Source organism: Oncorhynchus tshawytscha, unplaced genomic scaffold (assembly GCF_018296145.1).
Source record: "Oncorhynchus tshawytscha isolate Ot180627B unplaced genomic scaffold, Otsh_v2.0 Un_contig_9597_pilon_pilon, whole genome shotgun sequence".
NCBI lineage: Eukaryota > Metazoa > Chordata > Actinopteri > Salmoniformes > Salmonidae > Oncorhynchus > Oncorhynchus tshawytscha.
In genome coordinates, this window is record NW_024608553.1 from 5,900 (window position 1) to 19,805 (window position 13,906).

A 13,906-nucleotide genomic window follows, 5' to 3' on the forward strand; every position below is an offset into this window, starting at 1 on the left:
ATGTGTCCTAGCTATAATTATAGGCTATATGTCTAGCTATAATTCATTAGGTATGTGTCCTAGCTATAATTCATTAGGTATGTGTCCTAGCTATAATTCATTAGGTATGTGTCCTAGCTATAATTCATTAGGTATGTGTCCTAGCTATAATTCATTAGGTATGTGTCCTAGCTATAATTCATTAGGTATGTGTCCTAGCTATAATTCATTAGGTATGTGTCCTAGCTATAATTCATTAGGTATGTGTCCTAGCTATAATTCATTAGGTATGTGTCCTAGCTATAATTCATTAGGTATGTGTCCTAGCTATAATTCATTAGGTATGTGTCCTAGCTATAATTCATTAGGTATGTGTCCTAGCTATAATTCATTAGGTATGTGTCCTAGCTATAATTCATTAGGTATGTGTCCTAGCTATAATTCATTAGGTATGTGTCCTAGCTATAATTCATTAGGTATGTGTCCTAGCTATAATTCATTAGGTATGTGTCCTAGCTATAATTCATTAGGTATGTGTCCTAGCTATAATTCATTAGGTATGTGTCCTAGCTATAATTCATTAGGTATGTGTCCTAGCTATAATTCATTAGGTATGTGTCCTAGCTATAATTCATTAGGTATGTGTCCTAGCTATAATTCATTAGGTATGTGTCCTAGCTATAATTCATTAGGTATGTGTCCTAGCTATAATTCATAGGTAGGTATGTGTCCTAGCTATAATTCATTAGGTATGTGTCCTAGCTATAATTCATTAGGTATGTGTCCTAGCTATAATTCATTAGGTATGTGTCCTAGCTATAATTCATTAGGTATGTGTCCTAGCTATAATTCATTAGGTATGTGTCCTAGCTATAATTCATTAGGTATGTGTCCTAGCTATAATTCATTAGGTATGTGTCCTAGCTATAATTCATTAGGTATGTGTCCTAGCTATAATTCATTAGGTATGTGTCCTAGCTATAATTCATTAGGTATGTGTCCTAGCTATAATTCATTAGGTATGTGTCCTAGCTATAATTCATTAGGTATGTGTCCTAGCTATAATTCATTAGGTATGTGTCCTAGCTATAATTCATTAGGTATATGTCCTAGCTATAATTCATTAGGTATGTGTCCTAGCTATAATTCATTAGGTATGTGTCCTAGCTATAATTCATTAGGTATGTGTCCTAGCTATAATTCATTAGGTATGTGTCCTAGCTATAATTCATTAGGTATGTGTCCTAGCTATAATTCATTAGGTATGTGTCCTAGCTATAATTCATTAGGTATGTGTCCTAGCTATAATTCATTAGGTATGTGTCCTAGCTATAATTCATTAGGTATGTGTCCTAGCTATAATTCATTAGGTATGTGTCCTAGCTATAATTCATTAGGTATGTGTCCTAGCTATAATTCATTAGGTATGTGTCCTAGCTATAATTCATTAGGTATGTGTCCTAGCTATAATTCATTAGGTATGTGTCCTAGCTATAATTCATTAGGTATGTGTCCTAGCTATAATTCATTAGGTATGTGTATTAGGTGTCCTAGCTATAATTCATTAGGTATGTGTCCTAGCTATAATTCATTAGGTATGTGTCCTAGCTATAATTCATTAGGTATGTGTCCTAGCTATAATTCATTAGGTATGTGTCCTAGCTATAATTCATTAGGTATGTGTCCTAGCTATAATTCATTAGGTATGTGTCCTAGCTATAATTCATTAGGTATGTCCTGTCCTAGCTATAATTCATTAGGTATGTGTCCTAGCTATAATTCATTAGGTATGTGTCCTAGCTATAATTCATTAGGTATGTGTCCTAGCTATAATTCATTAGGTATGTGTCCTAGCTATAATTCATTAGGTATTAGGTATGTGTCCTAGCTATAATTCATTAGGTATGTGTCCTAGCTATAATTCATTAGGTATGTGTCCTAGCTATAATTCATTAGGTATGTGTCCTAGCTATAATTCATTAGGTATGTGTCCTAGCTATAATTCATTAGGTATGTGTCCTAGCTATAATTCATTAGGTATGTGTCCTAGCTATAATTCATTAGGTATGTGTCCTAGCTATAATTCATTAGGTATGTGTCCTAGCTATAATTCATTAGGTATGTGTCCTAGCTATAATTCATTAGGTATGTGTCCTAGCTATAATTCATTAGGTATGTGTCCTAGCTATAATTCATTAGGTATGTGTCCTAGCTATAATTCATTAGGTATGTGTCCTAGCTATAATTCATTAGGTATGTGTCCTAGCTATAATTCATTAGGTATGTGTCCTAGCTATAATTCATTAGGTATGTGTCCTAGCTATAATTCATTAGGTATGTGTCCTAGCTATAATTCATTAGGTATGTGTCCTAGCTATAATTCATTAGGTATGTGTCCTAGCTATAATTCATTAGGTATGTGTCCTAGCTATAATTCATTAGGTATGTGTCCTAGCTATAATTCATTAGGTATGTGTCCTAGCTATAATTCATTAGGTATGTGTCCTAGCTATAATTCATTAGGTATGTGTCCTAGCTATAATTCATTAGGTATGTGTCCTAGCTATAATTCATTAGGTATGTGTCCTAGCTATAATTCATTAGGTATGTGTCCTAGCTATAATTCATTAGGTATGTGTCCTAGCTATAATTCATTAGGTATGTGTCCTAGCTATAATTCATTAGGTATGTGTCCTAGCTATAATTCATTAGGTATGTGTCCTAGCTATAATTCATTAGGTATGTGTCCTAGCTATAATTCATTAGGTATGTGTCCTAGCTATAATTCATTAGGTATGTGTCCTAGCTATAATTCATTAGGTATGTGTCCTAGCTATAATTCATTAGGTATGTGTCCTAGCTATAATTCATTAGGTATGTGTCCTAGCTATAATTCATTAGGTATGTGTCCTAGCTATAATTCATTAGGTATGTGTCCTAGCTATAATTCATTAGGTATGTGTCCTAGCTATAATTCATTAGGTATGTGTCCTAGCTATAATTCATTAGGTATGTGTCCTAGCTATAATGTCCTAGCATTAGGTATGTGTCCTAGCTATAATTCATTAGGTATGTGTCCTAGCTATAATTCATTAGGTATGTGTCCTAGCTATAATTCATTAGGTATGTGTCCTAGCTATAATTCATTAGGTATGTGTCCTAGCTATAATTCATTAGGTATGTGTCCTAGCTATAATTCATTAGGGTATGTGTCCTAGCTATAATTCATTAGGTATGTGTCCTAGCTATAATTCATTAGGTATGTGTCCTAGCTATAATTCATTAGGTATGTGTCCTAGCTATAATTCATTCCTAGCTATAATTCATTAGGTATGTGTCCTAGCTATAATTCATTAGGTATGTGTCCTAGCTATAATTCATTAGGTATGTGTCCTAGCTATAATTCATTAGGTATGTGTCCTAGCTATAATTCATTAGGTATGTGTCCTAGCTATAATTCATTAGGTATGTGTCCTAGCTATAATTCATTAGGTATGTGTCCTAGCTATAATTCATTAGGTATGTGTCCTAGCTATAATTCATTAGGTATGTGTCCTAGCTATAATTCATTAGGTATGTGTCCTAGCTATAATTCATTAGGTATGTGTCCTAGCTATAATTCATTAGGTATGTGTCCTAGCTATAATTCATTAGGTATGTGTCCTAGCTATAATTCATTAGGTATGTGTCCTAGCTATAATTCATTAGGTATGTGTCCTAGCTATAATTCATTAGGTATGTGTCCTAGCTATAATTCATTAGGTATGTGTCCTAGCTATAATTCATTAGGTATGTGTCCTAGCTATAATTCATTAGGTATATGTCCTAGCTATAATTCATTAGGTATGTGTCCTAGCTATAATTCATTAGGTATATGTCCTAGCTATAATTCATTAGGTATGTGTCCTAGCTATAATTCATTAGGTATGTGTCCTAGCTATAATTCATTAGGTATGTGTCCTAGCTATAATTCATTAGGTATGTGTCCTAGCTATAATTCATTAGGTATGTGTCCTAGCTATAATTCATTAGGTATGTGTCCTAGCTATAATTCATAATTCTATAATTCATTAGGTATGTGTCCTAGCTATAATTCATTAGGTATGTGTCCTAGCTATAATTCATTAGGTATGTGTCCTAGCTATAATTCATTAGGTATGTGTCCTAGCTATAATTCATTAGGTATGTGTCCTAGCTATAATTCATTAGGTATGTGTCCTAGCTATAATTCATTAGGTATGTGTCCTAGCTATAATTCATTAGGTATGTGTCCTAGCTATAATTCATTAGGTATATGTCCTAGCTATAATTCATTAGGTATGTGGTATAGGTGTCCTAGCTATAATTCATTAGGTATGTGTCCTAGCTATAATTCATTAGGTATGTGTCCTAGCTATAATTCATTAGGTATGTGTCCTAGCTATAATTCATTAGGTATGTGTCCTAGCTATAATTCATTAGGTATGTGTCCTAGCTATAATTCATTAGGTATGTGTCCTAGCTATAATTCATTAGGTATGTGTCCTAGCTATAATTATTAGGTATGTGTCCTAGCTATAATTCATTAGGTATGTGTCCTAGCTATAATTCATTAGGTATGTGTCCTAGCTATAATTCATTAGGTATGTGTCCTAGCTATAATTCATTAGGTATGTGTCCTAGCTATAATTCATTAGGTATGTGTCCTAGCTATAATTCATTAGGTATGTGTCCTAGCTATAATTCATTAGGTATGTGTCCTAGCTATAATTCATTAGGTATGTGTCCTAGCTATAATTCATTAGGTATGTGTCCTAGCTATAATTCATTAGGTATGTGTCCTAGCTATAATTCATTAGGTATGTGTCCTAGCTATAATTCATTAGGTATGTGTCCTAGCTATAATTCATTATAATTCCTAGCTATAATTCATTAGGTATGTGTCCTAGCTATAATTCATTAGGTATGTGTCCTAGCTATAATTCATTAGGTATGTGTCCTAGCTATAATTCATTAGGTATGTGTCCTAGCTATAATTCATGAGGTATGTGTCCTAGCTATAATTCATTAGGTATGTCCTAGCTATAATTCATTAGGTATGTCCTAGCTATAATTCATGAGGTATGTGTCCTAGCTATAATTCATTAGGTATGTCCTAGCTATAATTCATTAGGTATGTGTCCTAGCTATAATTCATTAGGTATGTCCTAGCTATAATTCATGAGGTATGTGTCCTAGCTATAATTCATTAGGTATGTGTCCTAGCTATAATTCATTAGGTATATGTCCTAGCTATAATTCATTAGGTATGTGTCCTAGCTATAATTCATTAGGTATATGTCCTAGCTATAATTCATTAGGTATGTGTCCTAGCTATAATTCATTAGGTATGTGTCCTAGCTATAATTCATTAGGTATGTGTCCTAGCTATAATTCATTAGGTATGTGTCCTAGCTATAATTCATTAGGTATGTGTCCTAGCTATAATTCATTAGGTATGTGTCCTAGCTATAATTCATTAGGTATGTGTCCTAGCTATAATTCATTAGGTATATGTCCTAGCTATAATTCATTAGGTATGTGTCCTAGCTATAATTCATTAGGTATGTGTCCTAGCTATAATTCATTAGGTATGTGTCCTAGCTATAATTCATTAGGTATGTGTCCTAGCTATAATTCCTATTAGGTGTCCTAGCTATAATTCATTAGGTATGTGTCCTAGCTATAATTCATTAGGTATGTGTCCTAGCTATAATTCATTAGGTATGTGTCCTAGCTATAATTCATTAGGTATGTGTCCTAGCTATAATTCATTAGGTATGTGTCCTAGCTATAATTCATTAGGTATGTGTCCTAGCTATAATTCATTAGGTATGTGTCCTAGCTATAATTCATTAGGTATGTGTCCTAGCTATAATTCATTAGGTATGTGTCCTAGCTATAATTCATTAGGTATGTGTCCTAGCTATAATTCATTAGGTATGTGTCCTAGCTATAATTCATTAGGTATGTGTCCTAGCTATAATTCATTAGGTATGTGTCCTAGCTATAATTCATTAGGTATGTGTCCTAGCTATAATTCATTAGGTATGTGTCCTAGCTATAATTCATTAGGTATGTGTCCTAGCTATAATTCATTAGGTATATGTCCTAGCTATAATTCCTAGTGTCCTAGCTATAATTCATTAGGTATGTGTCCTAGCTATAATTCATTAGGTATGTGTCCTAGCTATAATTCATTAGGTATGTGTCCTAGCTATAATTCATTAGGTATGTGTCCTAGCTATAATTCATTAGGTATGTGTCCTAGCTATAATTCATTAGCTATAATTCATTAGGTATGTCCTAGCTATAATTCATTAGGTATGTCCTAGCTATAATTCATGAGGTATGTGTCCTAGCTATAATTCATTAGGTATGTGTCCCAGCTATAATTCATTAGGTATGTGTCCTAGCTTTAATTCATTAGGTATGTGTCCTAGCTATAATTCATTAGGTATGTGTCCTAGCTATAATTCATTAGGTATGTGTCCTAGCTATAATTCATTAGGTATGTGTCCTAGCTATAATTCATTAGGTATGTGTCCTAGCTATAATTCATTAGGTATGTGTCCTAGCTATAATTCATTAGGTATGTGTCCTAGCTATAATTCATTAGGTATGTGTCCTAGCTATAATTCATTAGGTATGTGTCCTAGCTATAATTCATTAGGTATGTGTCCTAGCTATAATTCATTAGGTATGTGTCCTAGCTATAATTCATTAGGTATGTGTCCTAGCTATAATTCATTAGGTATGTGTCCTAGCTATAATTCATTAGGTATGTGTCCTAGCTATAATTCATTAGGTATGTGTCCTAGCTATAATTCATTAGGTATGTCCTAGCTATAATTCATTAGGTATGTGTCCTAGCTATAATTCATTAGGTATGTGTCCTAGCTATAATTCATTAGGTATGTGTCCTAGCTATAATTCATTAGGTATGTGTCCTAGCTATAATTCATTAGGTATGTGTCCTAGCTATAATTCATTAGGTATGTGTCCTAGCTATAATTCATTAGGTATGTGTCCTAGCTATAATTCATTAGGTATGTGTCCTAGCTATAATTCATTAGGTATATGTCCTAGCTATAATTCATTAGGTATGTGTCCTAGCTATAATTCATTAGGTATATGTCCTAGCTATAATTCATTAGGTATGTGTCCTAGCTATAATTCATTAGGTATGTGTCCTAGCTATAATTCATTAGGTATGTGTCCTAGCTATAATTCATTAGGTATGTGTCCTAGCTATAATTCATTAGGTATGTGTCCTAGCTATAATTCATTAGGTATGTGTCCTAGCTATAATTCATTAGGTATGTGTCCTAGCTATAATTCATTAGGTATGTGTCCTAGCTATAATTCATTAGGTATGTCCTAGCTATAATTCATTAGGTATGTGTCCTAGCTATAATTCATTAGGTATGTGTCCTAGCTATAATTCATTAGGTATGTGTCCTAGCTATAATTCATTAGGTATATGTCCTAGCTATAATTCATTAGGTATGTGTCCTAGCTATAATTCATTAGGTATATGTCCTAGCTATAATTCATTAGGTATGTGTCCTAGCTATAATTCATTAGGTATGTGTCCTAGCTATAATTCATTAGGTATGTGTCCTAGCTATAATTCATTAGGTATGTGTCCTAGCTATAATTCATTAGGTATGTGTCCTAGCTATAATTCATTAGGTATGTGTCCTAGCTATAATTCATTAGGTATGTGTCCTAGCTATAATTCATTAGGTATATGTCCTAGCTATAATTCATTAGGTATGTGTCCTAGCTATAATTCATTAGGTATGTGTCCTAGCTATAATTCATTAGGTATATGTCCTAGCTATAATTCATTAGGTATGTGTCCTAGCTATAATTCATTAGGTATGTGTCCTAGCTATAATTCATTAGGTATGTGTCCTAGCTATAATTCATTAGGTATGTGTCCTAGCTATAATTCATTAGGTATGTGTCCTAGCTATAATTCATTAGGTATGTGTCCTAGCTATAATTCATTAGGTATGTGTCCTAGCTATAATTCATTAGGTATGTGTCCTAGCTATAATTCATTAGGTATATGTCCTAGCTATAATTCATTAGGTATATGTCCTAGCTATAATTCATTAGGTATGTGTCCTAGCTATAATTCATTAGGTATGTGTCCTAGCTATAATTCATTAGGTATGTGTCCTAGCTATAATTCATTAGGTATGTGTCCTAGCTATAATTCATTAGGTATGTGTCCTAGCTATAATTCATTAGGTATGTGTCCTAGCTATAATTCATTAGGTATGTCCTAGCTACAATTCATTAGGTATGTCCTAGCTACTATTATTACAATATCCATGTCCATTTTGCATGACAAGGAGTCATCACCCCAAATGTCATAATCGTCACAGCCCTACGACAAAGACCTCTGCACAGGCTAACCTTTGAGTCGCCGTCAAGTTCAGTGATAGGCACGGGACTGTCTATCCTAGAGCACAGGAGCCAAGGTTTCCTATTATAGAAGCATTAGGATTTAAGTTTCAGTGGCTACTACTCTACAAACCGCTCTCTCCTTTCCTCTCTCTACAGCCAAGGTATTGTTCTTTTAGTTCATGTTCTTCAAAGCTAAGACAATGTTATGAGGTCTCCCTCACCCTCCTCTGATCAAAGCTAAACCAGGACAGTATGACACTGACGGATTAATCGTGCCAAGCTAAACCAAGCTAAACACACACTAAACACATCACTTTTTTTTTTTAGCTTTTTTTGAAATGTTATACATGAAAGGAAGTTAGGTCACTTGTCATGACAGTGTGTGTTTTTGTCACAGTTGAATGGTTTTTAATTGAAGTGTTTTATGGGAAATCAGGCAGTTGTAAATAGATCGATGTCTGTGTAGCACGCTGTTGTCACTATTATGAACACATCACAGGTTAGATAATGTTTCCACTGTGTCAACATAACTGGACTGACTTTACTGCTAACGACAGACTGACTTTACTGCTAACGACAGACTGACTTTACTGCTAACGACAGACTGACTTTACTGCTAACTACAGACTGACTTTACTGCTAACAGACTGACTTTACTGCTAACAGACTGACTTTACTGCTAACGACAGACTGACTTTACTGTTAACGACAGACTGACTTTACTGCTAACTACAGACTGACTTTACTGCTAACAGCAGACTGACTTTACTGGTAACAGACTGACTTTACTGCTAACGACAGACTGACTTTACTGGTAACAGACTGACTTTACTGCTAACGACAGACTGACTTTACTGCTAACAGCAGACTGACTTTACTGGTAACAGACTGACTTTACTGCTAACAACAGACTGACTTTACTGGTAACGACAGACTGACTTTACTGGTAACAGCAGACTGACTTTACTGCTAACGACAGACTGACTTTACTGCTAACGACAGACTGACTTTACTGGTAACAGCAGACTGACTTTACTGGTAACAGCAGACTGACTTTACTGGTAACAGCAGACTGACTTTACTGGTAACAGCAGACTGACTTTACTGGTAACAGCAGACTGACTTTACTGCTAACGACAGACTGACTTTAATGATAACAGCAGACTGACTTTACTGCTAACAGTGTAACGGTTTTCTAGTGGTGATGAAGGAGAGTCGGACCAAACTGCAGCGTGTCGATTGCGATCCATATTTATTAAACAAAACGTAAACACGACTAAACACTAAACACGACTAAACACTAAACACTACAAAACAATAAACGTAATGAAAACCGAAAACAGCCTATCTAGTGCAAACTAACAGAGAGTACAAGTAAGACACTAAGGACAATCACCCACGACAAACTCAAAGAATATGGCTGCCTAAATATGGTTCCCAATCAGAGACAACGATAAGCACCTGCCTCTGATTGAGAACCACTCCAGACAGCCATAGACCTTGCTAGACAACCCACTAAGCTACAATCCCAATACCACCACCAAAACCCCAAGACAAACACACCACAATTACAAAAACCCCATGCCACACCCTGGCCTGACCAAATACATAAAGATAAACACAAAATACTTTGACCAGGGCGTGACAAACAGACTGACTTTACTGCTAACAGACTGACTTTACTGCTACCGACAGACTGACTTTACTGCTAACGACAGACTGACTTTACTGGTAACAGACTGACTTTACTGGTAACAGACTGACTTTACTGGTAACAGCAGACTGACTTTACTGGTAACGACAGACTGACTTTACTGCTAACAGACTGACTTTACTGGTAACAGCAGACTGACTTTACTGGTAACGACAGACTGACTTTACTGCTAACAGACTGACTTTACTGGTAACAGCAGACTGACTTTACTGGTAACAGACTGACTTTACTGCTAACAGACTGACTTTACTGCTAACAGACTGACTTTACTGCTAACAGACTGACTTTACTGCTAACGACAGACTGACTTTACTGCTAACGACAGACTGACTTTACTGGTAACAGCAGACTGACTTTACTGGTAACAGACTGACTTTACTGCTAACGACAGACTGACTTTACTGCTAACTACAGACTGACTTTACTGGTAACGACAGACTGACTTTACTGCTAACAGACTGACTTTACTGCTAACAGACTGACTTTACTGCTAACAACAGACTGACTTTACTGCTAACAGACTGACTTTACTGCTAACGACAGACTGACTTTACTGGTAACGACAGATTGACTTTACTGGTAACGACAGGCTGACTTTACTGGTAACGACAGACTGACTTTACTGGTAACGACAGACTGACTTTACTGCTAACTACAGACTGACTTTACTGGTAACGACAGACTGACTTTACTGCTAACAGACTGACTTTACTGCTAACAACAGACTGACTTTACTGCTAACAGACTGACTTTACTGGTAACGACAGACTGACTTTACTGCTAACTACAGACTGACTTTACTGCTAACAGACTGACTTTACTGCTAACAACAGACGGACTTTACTGCTAATGACAGACTAACTTTACTGCTAACGACAGACTGACTTTACTGGTAACGACATACTGACTTTACTGCTAACAACAGACTGACTTTACTGCTAATGACAGACTGACTTTACTGCTAACGACAGACTGACTTTACTGCTAACAGACTGACTTTACTGCTAACAACAGACGGACTTTACTGCTAATGACAGACTGACTTTACTGCTAACGACAGACTGACTTTACTGGTAACGACAGACTGACTTTACTGCTAACAACAGACTGACTTTACTGCTAACAGACTGACTTTACTGCTACCGACAGACTGACTTTACTGCTAACGACAGACTGACTTTACTGGTAACAGACTGACTTTACTGGTAACAGACTGACTTTACTGGTAACAGCAGACTGACTTTACTGGTAACGACAGACTGACTTTACTGCTAACAGACTGACTTTACTGGTAACAGCAGACTGACTTTACTGGTAACAGACTGACTTTACTGCTAACAGACTGACTTTACTGGTAACAGACTGACTTTACTGGTAACAGACTGACTTTACTGCTAACAGACTGACTTTACTGCTAACAGACTGACTTTACTGCTAACGACAGACTGACTTTACTGCTAACGACAGACTGACTTTACTGGTAACAGCAGACTGACTTTACTGGTAACAGACTGACTTTACTGCTAACGACAGACTGACTTTACTGCTAACTACAGACTGACTTTACTGGTAACGACAGACTGACTTTACTGCTAACAGACTGACTTTACTGCTAACAACAGACTGACTTTACTGCTAACAGACTGACTTTACTGCTAACGACAGACTGACTTTACTGCTAACTACAGACTGACTTTACTGGTAACGACAGACTGACTTTACTGGTAACGACAGACTGACTTTACTGGTAAACGACAGACTGACTTTACTGCTAACTACAGACTGACTTTACTGGTAACGACAGACTGACTTTACTGCTAACAGACTGACTTTACTGCTAACAACAGACTGACTTTACTGCTAACAGACTGACTTTACTGGTAACGACAGACTGACTTTACTGCTAACTACAGACTGACTTTACTGCTAACAGACTGACTTTACTGCTAACAACAGACGGACTTTACTGCTAATGACAGACTAACTTTACTGCTAACGACAGACTGACTTTACTGGTAATGACATACTGACTTTACTGCTAACAACAGACTGACTTTACTGCTAATGACAGACTGACTTTACTGCTAACGACAGACTGACTTTACTGCTAACGACAGACTGACTTTACTGCTAACGACAGACTGACTTTACTGCTAACGACAGACTGACTTTACTGCTAACGACAGACTGACTTTACTGGTAACGACAGACTGACTTTACTGCTAACAACAGACTGACTTTACTGCTAACGACAGACTGACTTTACTGCTAACGACAGACTGACTTTACTGCTAACAACAGACTGACTTTACTGCTAACGACAGACTGACTTTACTGCTAATGACAGACTGACTTTACTGCTAACGACAGACTGACTTTACTGCTAACAGACTGACTTTACTGGTAACGACAGACTGACTTTACTGCTAACTACAGACTGACTTTACTGCTAACAGACTGACTTGACTGCTAACGACAGACTGACTTTACTGCTAACGACAGACTGACTTTACTGCTAATGACAGACTGACTTTACTGCTAACAACAGACGGACTTTACTGCTAATGACAGACGGACTTTACTGCTAACGACAGACTGACTTTACTACTAACGACAGACTGACTTTACTGCTAACAGACTGACTTTACTGCTAAGAACAGACTGACTTTATTGCTAACGACAGACTGACTTTACTGCTAACTACAGACTGACATTACTGGTACCTACAGACTGACTTTACTGCTAACATCAGACTGACTTTACTGCTAACAGACTGACTTTACTGCTAACGACAGACTGACTTTACTGCTAACTACAGACTGACTTTACTGGTAACGACAGACTGACTTTACTGGTAACGACAGACTGACTTTACTGGTAACGACAGACTGACTTTACTGGTAACGACAGACTGACTTTACTGCTAACTACAGACTGACTTTACTGGTAACGACAGACTGACTTTACTGCTAACAGACTGACTTTACTGCTAACAACAGACTGACTTTACTGCTAACAGACTGACTTTACTGGTAACGACAGACTGACTTTACTGCTAACTACAGACTGACTTTACTGCTAACAGACTGACTTTACTGCTAACAACAGACGGACTTTACTGCTAATGACAGACTAACTTTACTGCTAACGACAGACTGACTTTACTGGTAACGACATACTGACTTTACTGCTAACAACAGACTGACTTTACTGCTAATGACAGACTGACTTTACTGCTAACGACAGACTGACTTTACTGCTAACAGACTGACTTTACTGCTAACAACAGACGGACTTTACTGCTAATGACAGACTGACTTTACTGCTAACGACAGACTGACTTTACTGGTAACGACAGACTGACTTTACTGCTAACAACAGACTGACTTTACTGCTAACGACAGACTGACTTTACTGCTAACGACAGACTGACTTTACTGCTAACAACAGACTGACTTTACTGCTAACGACAGACTGACTTTACTGCTAATGACAGACTGACTTTACTGCTAACGACAGACTGACTTTACTGCTAACAGACTGACTTTACTGGTAACGACAGACTGACTTTACTGCTAACTACAGACTGACTTTACTGCTAACAGACTGACTTTACTGCTAACAGACTGACTTGACTGCTAACGACAGACTGACTTTACTGCTAACGACAGACTGACTTTACTGCTAATGACAGACTGACTTTACTGCTAACAACAGACGGACTTTACTGCTAATGACAGACTGACTTTACTGCTAACGACAGACTGACTTTAC

At 36.5% G+C, this 13,906-nt stretch overlaps 1 pseudogene; it reads left to right on the top strand.

Moving 5' to 3' along the window:
* The first annotated feature begins 8,269 nt into the window (after window positions 1-8,269).
* Window positions 8,270-13,906, top strand: part of LOC121843613 — a 51,328-nt pseudogene continuing 45,691 nt past the window's right edge.